This window comes from Pongo pygmaeus, chromosome 3, assembly GCF_028885625.2.
Source record: "Pongo pygmaeus isolate AG05252 chromosome 3, NHGRI_mPonPyg2-v2.0_pri, whole genome shotgun sequence".
NCBI lineage: Eukaryota > Metazoa > Chordata > Mammalia > Primates > Hominidae > Pongo > Pongo pygmaeus.
In genome coordinates this window covers 111,229,255-111,243,367 of record NC_072376.2, presented here as the reverse complement: position 1 = coordinate 111,243,367, position 14,113 = coordinate 111,229,255, and positions in this window count along the sequence as shown.

The following is a 14,113-nucleotide window of genomic DNA, read 5'->3' as shown; positions in this document are numbered from 1 at the left end:
ACAGTCCAGAGCTCACTCCCTTGCCCTCATGGAGGGTCTCTCTCTCAGTGTTGTGCTGCCCGGGCTTGAGGGAGGGGCAACACAGGAAATGTGAAACTATCCTTTCTACCTTCTTCAAGGCATCTTTTCTTATTTTTGTGCTGTACCCAGGTGCTATAACCTCTCACCAGCATTCTTTAACTCATGTGATGGTATTTTTGTGTGGGAATAGTTGTCCAAATTGATGTTTCTTGTGAGGGATGAATGCTAGAAAGTCTTATTCCACGATCTTGCTGGTGTCCCTCTAGAAGAAATTTTTAAAAGTATTTCAGTGAGCTACCATTTTCAAACCCAATATATTGACTAACAGTAGAAAGAATAATATGTCAGTGGCAAGAATATGGGAAAACTGGCATTATAGGAGAGAAAAAGTAATATCTTTTCCTCACCTATTGCAAGGTTCATGGGTGACATTCTTATAACAAAAGACAGATCACAAATATACAGCTAGGTAGAAGGAATAAGTTCTAATGTTTGATAGCTAAGTAGGGTAACTGGAGTTAACAACAATAGCTGAACAACTATTTTTCAAAATAGTTAGGATTTGAAATGTGCCCAACACATAGCAATGATAAATAGGTGATGGATACCCTTAAATACCCTGACTTCATCATTACACATTCTTTGCACGTAACAAAATATCACACATACCCCATACATATGTAAAAATATAATGTGTCCAAAAAACCAAAAATAAATCTAGGATATTAAAAAAGATAGATTAATACGAGAAGATTACAATAAATTTATTTAATCAGTTTTATATGACACAGGATTTTTCTGTAATGAAGACCCAAAGACCCAGGGAAACTTAGTCTGTATATGTTTATGCTTAGGCTCAGTGAAGAGTGGACAGTGTATAAAAGTATCATTGGGCGAAAGGGGCTATATTCTAATGGTAATAAGCTGGTGGGGGGAGCTTAGCAAAGTCTATTTGTTCAGATTCTTCTTGGCTTCTTGTGTAACATTTCTTCCCTCTGAATAAAGGGAGGACACCTATTACTTGAGGGTCTTCAGGTGAAAGAAAGTCAGAGAGACCTTTCTGCTTCTGTGGTTTTCATGATTTCCTTCAGCTTAAAATACACAGTATGCCAATGTGCCACAGTTTGTATTATCAGTTTCTGAGATGGACAGCATTCATTTATCTAACAGGCAAAAGCAAAATGGGTACCTTTCTGGGTGGAAGTTAGGTGGTGTAAACCAACAAGCTTAAAATATACTTTGACCCGGGAATTTCACTTTTATGGATTTACATTATAGAAACAATTAGAAAACAATAAAATAAGATTTATGTAAAGATCACTATTACATCATGATTTAAAATAGTGAAAAAATGGAAATAAATGCCTAAAGAGAAGACTGGTTATACTAATAATTTGATATCTACAGACTAAAACACTAGTTGCTAAAAATCACACTGCAGACGAATACTTATTGGCAAGAACAATGTTCAACTTATTGTTAAGGCTACACATTTTACGTGAGGTGTGACATTATGAAATACATTCTTGTGTGTATGCTGCAGCATATACAACAAAGTTTTTCTTGATAGCGAAATTGATTTCTTTTGATTATCTTTTGCTGTTCCTTTCATTCCAGAAATTCCATTTGTCTGCACTGAGCATATATTACATAGTAGAAAGATAATTTTTAGTAATGATAAAAAGGAACAAAGTAACCCCAATTCAGTACACTAGCCAACTAGTCAGAAGTATACTAGAGATCCCATAGTTATTTTAGACTATAAATTTAAACAGCTTTGAAATCAGAGGTAAGTTCTTGAGCTTACCACAAGGGCTGTTCTCTCTTCCTCTTTGAGCTCTCTGTTATCTCCACATCCCTTTCCAGGAGATGTGGGTGACTCTCCTCTGTTCCATGCACCAAGTGCTGCTCCTGATGGAGAGTTAAAGTCTTGACAACATAGCCAATCAAGCACAGGAGGCACCTTCAGACACCTGCACAGAGATGACAGATTGCCCTACTTTAGGCCTTCACATTTTGGAAGCTGTTTGCTTAATGTTTAAAATCTGTGCATGCTTGCCTGCCCTGTTATTTACAGGTATTGCAGGCAGAACCTTTCATACTGTAGCAACTGAAGAATTATTAGAGTTAGTTAATTAATAGAATTTATATAACTAGCTGCAAGAAAAAATACTGAATGAGAAACTGCAAATCAACAAAGAAGTGCTTATTACTTGTAAAGAAACTGTGATTACTCAAAGTCAAGATATACATCAACTTTTAGAGGAGATTTCTCAGGTAAGAAGCAGGAAAACATCCCATTCTTTTCCTCTCCTTTGGAAGTGTTTTTTTTTTTTTTTTAAGGTTTTCCTAGAAGATATTTTTTAACTAGTAACTTCATCAAACGGTCAACAAGCATTGTGTTATTTGTTAGGGTCACTAGTTTGCGCCTTTGTATTCTATGGTCTGGGTAAAAAGGATTCCCTAAAGCCTCTTGCAATGATATGTTGTTATATGACCTTGATATATACAGCAAAGAAGTACAATGGACGAAGAATAAACACAGGAAGTTTTCTTCACTCTGAATTGTTTAGTGTTAAAATAGCACACTAAATAATAGCAGCTGGTCCTGCAGTGATAGGAATTTACACTTTTATGTTGTGCCCCATTTTCAGGTCTATGAGAAATCTGTGTGTAACTGGGAGATATGGACCTGGGTACTCTTCTGTTTGCTAGGCACTAGGGATGGCTGGCACAAAGTCCTCTGGAGTGTTACGCAGGGCTCCTGAAATCAGGGTTAAAAATTGCTAGCATAAGTTATGAAAAAATATATTCACGATAACAACTTGAGTTTGTTTAAGGAGGCAACATATGAAAAGAAGAATCTGGAGCTAGCCCTGGTTCAGATCCTCACTTTCTTATTAGACATGTAGCCTTAATCTTTATGAATTTCAGGCTTCTCAGCTGTAAAACTGGAATAAAATTATGTATAAGAAAATATTTATAAAGTGCATTGAGTTTTATAATGCATTTTCAAATACATTAGCTCATTTATTCCTTGCAATTATCCCAGGAGGAAAATATGATCCCTAATTTACAGTTGAGGAAACTGAGGCTCAGAAATGGAAGTGCTTTGTCCTAAATCACATGGAATAGGGACACTTATCTTCTGATTCACAATCCTATGCCATTTCCACAAAATCATGTAAAAAAACTGCTAATCAATAGAAGAAGTGGATTAAAAGAAAGATAGGTAAAATGCCCATCATCCAAGCACGATCCTACTGTTGACTACACTTGTAGGTCCAGTCTGGCCTGTCATTTGCCCACCCCTGGGCTGCAATGCCTGTAAACTGAGCCATTCTCATAAACATGCCAGAGAAAAGTAGTAGTTAGCACACTGGTAAAGGCCTCTCTCTGCTTAACCCCAGCAGCAAGTCTGCCTGGGCTGAGCTGAGAAGATGGCGGGAAGGCTGCACAGGATGGCTTCTTCCTCCGTGACCATGAAGGTGGCTCTCCACTTGTAGATGTGAATCAAACTTAATCTAAATTGGTCAAGTCAATTAGGAATCTCTGATTCTACCGGTAGGGAGCAGATTTTACACATCAGCAGTGGAAAATGATCTCAATTAACTTGTGAACAGAAACTGGATATTACATGAAACTAAGGTTTTAATCTGAGCTACTGTGAAATTTAAACAAAGTAAGAACAGATTCCATGAAATTGACTCTGTCTTTGTGTACTTCTGGGCAGTTTCATGGCACTAGTCTGGATCATTAGCTTACTTTATTACCTGTGGGGTCTTCTCACCCTCCACTGGATAACTTTCCCGAAAGCTCTGCCCAGTATTATAATTCAAAAGCTTTGAGAAACATGAAATTTGTGATCTGAGATTTTTCTAGTTATATAATGATAAACCTCTCATTTCCATTAAAAAATGTTCCAAAAAACCTTGAGGGATAAATTTTGTGACATGAGATCACATAAAGACTGAATTGTTCAAAGAATTAAGTGTTCATATCTCATGTCTAAAATTCCTCTACTAGAAATAATCCTCTAGATAGCATCACAATCAAAAGCTTGAGCCTCAAAGTAAATGGAACCAGGTTTTAACCTCAGCTCTAACTGTGGGATCTCAGATGAGACATTTAACTTCTTTATGTGCTCAGTTTCCTCATCCGTAATATAGTGACAATAATTGTACTTATAGAGTTAATATGAGGATTTAAATGAGATAATGCATATAACATATTTAGTAACTCCTGGCAAATAGTTATTCAAGATTGTTACTATTGTCATTCGTCAAGTTCTTATTCCCTCTCGTGTGCTAGACACTGCGCTCACCATCAGGATTGCAGCTAATGGTAGACATGGTTCTTCTCAGGAAGCCAAGCTGACTAGTGCCTGGCGCGTAGTAAGTGCTGAAGAACAATTAGCTTGTTTTTTTTTTTTTTCTCTCTGATAGAACAGACCTTTTTTTTTTTACTTTAAGTTTTAGGGTACATGTGCACAACATGCAGGTTTGTTACATATGTATACATGTGCCATGTTGGTGTGCTTTTGTTAATAAACAACACAATGAGAGGAGTTACTAAGGAACCCAACTTTAAGCAGGGGTCTTCACCACAAAATGAGCTCCCCACCTTAAAAGGTCAATTGATTTGGGGTCATATTCTTCATTTATAAAAGGTTCCAACGATTTCATTATAAAGACAATCATCAACAGAAAAACAGTTAAAGGCTTTGGACGCAAAATTTGTAGAAGGAAATATAAATAGTGAAAAAATGAATGCATAAGGATGATGTACAAATAAGTTTCCTATGCTTTCTACTTTTATGAATTTTTCCAAACTTTCTGAACATGTGTAACTTTAACAATTATTTTGAGATTATTATTTCCATAGAACTAGGACTTAAAATACCTATAAATGGAGAAGACAGGATCCTCCTCTACAATCCTCCAGTTATAAGCATCTGTTGAAGTTTTGTCATAATCCTGCTGCAAAAGAAAAGACCTGTAGGAGTTATTTCAAAAACTAACTCTTGGTAGTGCTTCCTGTAGGTAAAGAGAAAGTTAAATCCTCATTGTTAGACGAGGAAGGGAAAGAGAAGGTTTGGTTAATGGCCACAAGACTCTTCACTGACAGTCAACTAGGTAGGGATGTCAGTCATCATCCCTACCTAGAGATGATGAAGTCATCATGACTGCTTCCTAGAACGAGTCTTAATTCTATTAAAGTTTATCAGATAATTGCTTATCCATTTTTATCAGAGAATGCATATATTTCTTCCCAGAATGAGGTTGTAAATTAAATCAGACCCAGAAAGAGTTTGGGACAACTTTTCTTTCCACATCTTCCAATTTTCCCTTTCTTCCTCTAGTTCTTATTTCTATGATGGGTCTTCTTCCCTAGTGAGCTACCTGATCCAGAAACCTGGAAGTTAATCTCTCCTTTGCACTTTCAGGTCCAATCACCAAGTCCTGGGTCCCATTTGTTAAATAAATCTCTCAGTTCAGTTCCCTCCTTCCCAAAGCCCCCAACCACAACTTTAGTCTAGGCCCTAACCAGTTATTTCACCCTCGGACTCCTGGGATTATTTCCTAATCAGTTCCCAAGCCTCTGAGTCAAAACAGCCTGGACAAATATAAATTCATTTTTTCTATATTATCAAAAACATCCCTGACATTTATTACGTATTTCCCGATTTCCCAATTATAAAAATTGTCACTTCATACTTCAGTCACGTCTGTATTTAATATTATTTTTCATGTGTTCTTTTAAAAGATGACTTTTGGGCTATGCATAGTGGCTCACGTCTGCACACTCTCAGCACTTTGAGAGGCCAGTGTGGGAGGGTCATTTGAGGCCAGGAGCTTAAGACCAGCCTAGGTAACATGGCAAGACCCCATCTCTACAAAAAATAAAACAATTAGTTGGGCATGGTTGCACGAGCTTGTAATTCCAGCTACTCCAGAGGCTGAGGCAGGAGGCTTGCTTGAGCCCAGGAGTTTGAGCTTACAGTGAGCTACAATTGTGCCACTGCACTCCAGCCTGGGTAGCAGCCTGGGTGGCAGAGTGAGACCCTGTGTTTCAAGTGAATCTTGGTTAAGAGATTCCTCATTCTCTGACTGATAAGATTCCCAAAAAGGGGATTCATGACAGCTGAGCTCCTTCTGGAGGATCTGTCTTTAGGTAGATAAGGGGAGCTCAGAGAAAGCCTCTGCCTGCGTCTTCTGTTCCCCAAGTGCCCCCCAGTTTGAAGTAATCAGCATACCAAAGCAGCAGGCATATTCCGGGGTGGCATTTCTTGAACTCCTTCAGGCCAATAACTTTGTTTTTACTTACAACTGAAATCATCCTAATTGATATACTCTCTCTCCAGCTTCCCTCCCAATGCATAACCTGAATCCCAAAAATAAATTGAACATTTTATGGAAGCCCATAAAAGCAGAGGTTTTTGAGATTTTTCTAAGGAAAATAGGAACATCAGTTAAAGCACTTAATAACATTTATTAACCAAAACTAAATTATTGCTACAATCATAATGGCAAGGGAGTAACCAGAAATTTTGAGGTGCAGCTCTTGCAAAATACAAGGAAATTCACAGAGAAGGAGCAGGATGCTTGTTGCATATTAATGGCTCTTTCTGAACTAGGAACCTGCAGTAAACTGCCTCCTGGCTATATGTGGCTTATCTGTAAGATGTTGTCAAATACTCCCTCTACCCCTAACCCCAGCTCCAACCTCCACCCCTTCCCTGAGCTTCATCCTAGATGCAGGAGCTGGCATGAGGTGGGGTTCTGTGATGAGGTGAGATGAGTGTTTTGCACATGACTTGGTAATTTTTAGGAGTTGAAAATTAAATTACTTTCAGGCCACCAAAATATCCCTGAGTCAAAACACCTGCATCCAAGTAGCAGCTTCAAAATGCCAGGTATTTTTTGCCTTTTTCTGGCTGGGCTTGCCTCATTAACTTAGTTTCCATTCAGCCTCCTGAGGAATTTTTATAAGATCTGATCTAATCATGAATTTGTTTAAAAATCCTTCTGGCTTCTGTTTTCCTTCCTCCCACCCCATCCGCTGGCTTCCTAGCTCTGGTTATACCAAGCTACACATAGTTGCCCAAATGAGCATGAGTCATGCCTCCATGCCTGTGCAAACCCCTTCCTCTGCTCAGAGGCTCATTTCCTGCACCCTGCCTGGTGAAGCCCTTATCTCGGGTGGTATCCTCTGGGAAGTACTCCGTGTCTTGCAGGCAGGGGTTAGTTGGCCATTTCCTGCTCTGGGCTCCCACAGCATTCTGTACTGATCCTCTAATATCACACTTATGCCTTCAGTGGAATTACTTACTCTCATATTTGTCTCTCTTGCTAGGCTGTGAGTTCCTCAAGGGCAGAAGATGTGTCTTCTTTATCTTTATAGCCCTTGAACTTGGCATGGTACATCATAGGGCAAGTATCAATAAATGTTTGTCAAATGAGTGAATGCATGGATGAATAAATGAATAATAAATTGATAAGAGAAGCCAACTATAATAGGATGATAACACTGGGGACTCTTTCATAGCTACACAATTTTCAATTTGTTCATGTGAAATTTGATGTTGCTATGGTTTTCTGCCTTCTACTTGAGGAAAAGGGAAGTTTGTGTTGTCCTTTAGGGTTTGGGAAGAAAGTTCTGATCTTTAGTCGTACTTGTATGTCATGATAGGTAATTGCCAAAACTTTAAGGATTTCAATCTGATTTAGATGGAAATTTCCTGGATACTAAATGAGAGAATCCATGGAAAGTGCATGCCACACACAGGCATTAGAAACATTAGCTCTTATCAGCCGGGTGCGGGTGGCTTACGCCTGCAGGCTCTTTTTTGGTTCCATATGAACTTTAAAGTAGTTTTTTCCAATTCTGTGAAGAAAGTCATTGGTAGCTTGATGGGGATGGCATTGAATCTATAAATTACCTTGGGCAGTATGGCCATTTTCACGATATTGATTCTTCCTATCCATGAGCATGGAATGTTCTTCCATTTGTTTGTGTCCTCTTTTATTTCATTGAGCAGTGGTTTGTAATTCTCCTTGAAGAGGTCCTACACATCCCTTGTAAGTTGGATCCCCAGGTATTTTATTCTCTTTGAAGCAATTGTGAATGGGAGTTCACTCATGATTTGGCTCTCTGTTTGTCTGTTATTGGTGTATAGGAACACTTGTGATTTTTGCACATTGATTTTGTATCCTGAGACTTTGCTGAAGTTGCTTATCAGCTTAAGGAGATTTTGGGCTGAGACTATGGGGTTTTCTAAATACACAATCATGTCATCTGCAAACAGGGACAATTTGACTTCCTCTTTTCCTAATTGAATACCCTTTATTTCTTTCTCCTGCCTGATTGTCCTGGCCAGAACTTCCAACACTATGTTGAATAGGACTGGTGAGAGAGGGCATCCCTGTCTTGTGCCAGTTTTCAAAGGGAATGCTTCCAGTTTTTGCCCATTCAGTATGATATTGGCTGTGGGTTTGTCATGAATAGCTCTTATTATTCTGAGACACATCCCATCAATACCTAATTTATTGAGAGTTTTTAGCATAAAGGGCCATTGAATTTTATTGAGGGCCTTTTCTGCATCTATTGGGATAATCATGTGGTTTTTGTCTTTGGTTCTGTTTATATGATGGATTACATTTATTAATTTGCGTATGTTGAACCAGCCTTGCATCCCAGGGATGAAGCCCACTTGATCATGGTGGATAAGCTTTTTGATGTGCTGCTGGATTCGGTTTGCCAGTATTTTATTGAGGACTTTTGCATCAATGTTCATCAGGGACATTGGTCTAAAATTCTCTTTTTTTGTTGTGTCTCCGCCAGGCTTTAGTATCAGGTTGATGCTGGCCTCATAAAATGAGTTAGGGAGGATTATCTCTTTTTCTATTGATTGGAATAATTTCAGAAGGAATGGTACCAGCTCCTCCTTGTACCTCTGGTAGAATTCGGCTGTGAATCCATCTGGTCCTGCTGGACTTTTCTTGGTTGGTAGGCTCTTAATTATTGCTTCAATTTCAAAGCCTGTTATTGGTCTATTCAGGGATTCAACTTCTTCCTGGCTTAGTCTTGGGAGGGTGTATGTGTCCAAGAATTTATCCATTTCTTCTAGATTTTCTAGTTTATTTGTATAGAGGTGTTTATAGTAGTCTCTGATGGTAGTTTGTATCTCTGTGGGATCAGTGGTGATATCCCCTTTATAATTTTTTATTGCACCTATTTGATTCTTCTCTCTTTTCTTCTTTATTAGTCTTGCTAGCAGTTTATCAATTTTGTTGATCTTTTCAAAAAACTAGCTCCTGGATTCATTGATTTTTTTGAAGGATGTGTTGTGTCTCTATCTCCTTTAGTTCTGCTCTGATCTTAGTTATTTCTTGTCTTCTGCTAGCATTTGAATGTGTTTGCTCTTGCTTCTCTAGTTCTTTCAATTGTGATGTTAGGGTGTCAACTTTAGATCTTTCCTGCTTTCTCTTGTGGGTATTTAGTGCTATAAATTTCCCTCTACACACTGCTTTAAATCTGTCCCAGAGATTCTGGTATGTTGTGTCTTTGTTCTCATTGGTTTCAAAGAACATCTTTATTTCTGACTTCATGTCATTAGGTACCCAGTAGTCATTCAGGAGCAGGTTGTTCAGTTTCCATGTAGTTGAGTGGTTATGAGTGAGTTTCTTAATCCTGAGTTTTAGTTTAATTGCACTGTGGTCTGAGAGACAGTTTGTTATAATTACTGTTCTTTTACATTTGCTGAGGAGTGTTTTACTTCCAACTATGTGGTCAATTTTGAAATAAGTGTGATGTGGTGCTGAGAAGAATGTATATTCTGTTGATTTGGGATGGAGAGTTCTGTAGACGTCTATTAGGTCCTCTTGGTGCAGAGTTGAGTTCAATTCCTGGATATCCTTGTTAACTTTCTGTCTCGTTCATCTGTCTAATATTGACAGTGGGGTGTTAACGTCTCCCATTATTATTGTGTGGGAGTCTAGGTCTGTTTGTAGGTCTCTAAGGAATTTATGAATCTGGGTGCTCCTGTATTGGGTGCATATATATTTAGGATAGTTAGCTCTTCTTGTTGAATTGATCCCTTTACCATTATGTAATGGCCTTCTTTGTCTCTTTTGATCTTTGTTGGTTTAAAATCTGTTTTATCAGAGACTAGGATTGCAACCCCTGCCTTTTTTTGTTTTCCATTTGCTTGGTAGATCTTCATCCATCCCTCTATTTTGAGCCTATGTGTGTCTCTGCACGTGAGATGGGTTTCCTGAATACAGCACACTGATGGGTCTTGACTCTTTATCCAATTTGCCAGTCTGTGTCTTTTAATTGGAGCATATAGCCCATTTACATTTAAGGTTCATATTGTGATGTGTGAATTTGATCCTGTTGTTATGATGTTAGCTGGTTATTTTGCTCGTTAGTTGATGCAGTTTCTTCCTAGCATTGATGGTGTTTACAATTTGGCATGTTTTTGCAGTGGCTGGTACTGGTTGTTCCTTTCCATGTTTAGTGCTTCCTTCAGGAGCTCTTGTAAGGCAGGCCTGGTGGTGACAAAATCTCTCAGCATTTGTTTGTCTGTAAAGGATTTTATTTCACTTATGAAGCTTAGTTTGGCTGGATATGAAATTCTGGGTTGAAAATTCTTTAAGAATGTTGAATATTGGCCCCCACTCTCTTCTGGCTTGTAGAGTTTCCACCGAGAGATCTGCTGTTAGTCTGATTGGCTTCCCTTTGTGGGCAACCCGACCTTTCTCTCTAGCTGCCCTTAACATTTTTTCCTCCATTTCAACTTTAGTGAATCTGACAATTATGTGTCTTGGAGTTGCTCTTCTCGAGGAGTATCTTTGTTGCGTTCTCTGTATTTCCTGAATTTGAATATTGGCCTGCCTTGCTAGATTGGGGAAGTTCTCCTGGATAATATCCTGCAGAGTGTTTTTCAACTTGGTTCCATTCTCCCCGTCACTTTCAAGTACACCAATCAGATGTAGATTTGGTCTTTTCACATAGTCCCATATTTCTTGGAGGCTTTGTTCGTTTCTTTTTATTCTTTTTTCTCTAAACTTCTCTTCTCGCTTCATTTCATTCATTTGATCTTCCATCACTGATACCCTTTCTTCCAGTTGATCAGATCAGCTACTGAGGCTTGTGCATGTGTCATGTAGTTCTTGTGCCTTGGTTTTCAGCTCCATCAGGTCCTTTAAGGACTTCTATGCATTGGTTATTCTAGTTAGCCATTCGTCTAATTTTTTTTCAAGGTTTTTAACTTCTTTGCCATGGGTTCGAACTTCCTCCTTTAGCTCAGAGTAGTTTGATTGTCTGAAGCCTTCTTCTCTCAACTCATCAAAGTCATTCTCCATCCAGCTTTGTTCCATTGCTGGTGAGGGGCTGCGTTCCTTTGGAGGAGGAGAGGCGCTCTGATTTTTAGCATTTCCAGTTTTTCTGGTCTGTTTTTTTCTCCATCTTTGTGGTTTTATCTGCCTTTGGTCTTTGATGATGTTGACATACAGATGGAGTTTTGGTGTGGATTTCCTTTCTGTTTGTTAGTTTTCCTTCTAACAGTCAGGACCCTCAGCTGCAGATCTGTTGGAGTTTGCTGGAGGTCCACTCCAGACCCTGTTTGCCTGGGTATCAGCAGTGGAGGCTGCAGAACAGCGGATATTGGTGAGCAGCAAATGTTGCTGCCTGATCATTCCTCTGGAAGTTTTGTCTCAGAGGAGTACCCGGCTGTGTGAGGTGTCAGTCTGCTCCTACTGGGGTATGCCTCCCAGTTAGGCTACTCGGGGGTCAGGGACCCACTTGAGGAGGCAGTCTGTCCGTTCTCAGATCTCCAGCTGCATGCTGGCAGAACCACTACTCTCTTCAAAGCAGTCAGACAGGGACATTTAAGTCTGCAGAGGATTCTGCTGCCTTTTGTTTGGCTGTGCCCTGCCCCCAGAGGTGGAGTCTAGAGAGGCAGGCAGGCAGGCCTCCTTGAGCTGTGGTGGGCTACACCCAGTTGAAGCTTCCCCGCCTCTTTGTTTACCTACTCAAGCCTTGGCAATGGCTGGTGCCCCTCCCCCAGCCTCGCTGCCGCCTTGCAGTTTGATCTCAGACTGCTGTGCTAGCAATGAGAGAGGCTCCGTGGGCGTAGGACCCTCTGAGCCAGGCACGGATATAATCTCCTGGTGTGCCGTTTGCTAAGACCGTTGGAAAAGCGCAGTATTAGAGTGGGAGTGACCCGATTTTCCAGGTGCCGTCTGTCACCCCTTTCTTTGACTAGGAAAGGGAATTCCCTGACCCCTTGCACTTCCCTGGTGAGGCGATGCCTCGCCCTGCTTTGGCTCATGGTTGGTGCACTGCACCCACTGTCCTGCACCCACTTTCTGACACTCCACAGTGAGATGAACCCAGTACCTCAGTTGGAAATGCAGAAATCACCCGTCTTCTGCATCGTTCACGCTGGGAGCTGTAGACTGGAGCTCTTCCTATTCTGCCATCCAACAAAAATTATTTTAATTACATAAATGTAAACATGTTTTAATCATACTGTATAAACACGTGTATGTGTGTGCGTGTGTGTGTGTGTGTGTGTGTGTGTGTGCGCGCTTTAATAAAACCATGTGAAGGTGTCTGTTTGGGGTTTTTTTTTTTTTGCAAAGCCCTCTTTCTTCTTCCCCTGGTGCACATATGTCTGGATTTTGTCTTGATAGGGTAATGATATACAAACAAGCAAGAAACCATTTAAGAATAGAATCGATTCTTTCATAATTCTGTTTCTAACCAGACCTGACAAATGAGGAGTGCTCAGATCTAGGTTGTAAAAATAAAATTAAATTTTTGTACTGATTACCTGTAATACCATTGAAGCAGAATATTTTGATGTGACTGTTTAAACATTTCCCTGTCAGTATGTAAAAACGTGTTTGTTACAATCAGATGTGGCAGGTTTCTCTCCCATCTATTCTCTTGTTTTCTGGGCCATAACAAACTAGATTAATGAAACAGGGGTCCTGGTAAGAGTAAGTAAAAGAGACTCTTAAAAAAAAGGATAAGACTCTTTAAAAAAAAGTAAGTAAAAGAGACTCTTTAAAAACAACAACAACAAACAACTCTGTCAAGTGGTGGCAATTCTGGAAGTCTTTGATAAGGCAGAGAAAAAAGATGGAGATGCTAAATAGTCTACCCCTTAAGACATTTTACTACCAGACTATATTGGACTTAGCTAAGGAGTTACACAAGGCCTGGGCTCAGTGGATGTTTTTGCCCCCATCTCTAAGGTTTAACCAGGTTACCTGTTTTGTATACTAATAATTTTAAAAGTTGAGTTGTTAATATTTTAAAAGTACATTGACATATGCATGCGCATTTAGAAACATACAGTTTGGAGATACTTTTGTTTTATATAAATGTCACATATTTTCAGCAGCTTATTTATAATTTTATAATATTCATATGTGATTGCTTTATTTTTGAATAGCATCCCTCACTGCACTAAGCTCTCAGTGAGCAGAATCTGTGTTTGACTCACTGTTGTATGCAGAGTTCCTAGAACATAGCAGGTAATCAAATATTTGATGAATGAATAAACTAGAGATGGCCTGATGATAAAATAAATTTATACTGACTAAGCACTTCATACAGTGTCCAGTACTTAGTCAGCATTGAAAACATATTTATTATTTGTAATATTATTTATTCAGCATACACCTCCTCTACAATAAATCCCTCCTGTGCCAATTTTACACCTAATCTATCTCCGAAGCTCATCTGCAGCATCTGTTTTTGGGGAGCCTTCCCTGAATGCCCCTTTTGGACTAGGGGTCCCACTCAGGTACTCCCATAGCACGTTGTGTTTCTCTCTATCACAAGATTAGCCAGTAATGTGTCTCTTTCCTCCCCAGATTGTCAGCTCCCAAGGGCAATGACATGTCATATTAGGCTTGGAATCTTCAGTGCCTGGAACACTCTTTGAAACATAGCATGTGTTCAATAGATGTGTAATGAATCTTATTAAATTTCACTTTCTCTTCAATTTGTTGCAACATGGTTTCTATTAGTCCATTTATGAAATTTGGGAAATACTAGCTTTATTAATAGCTTT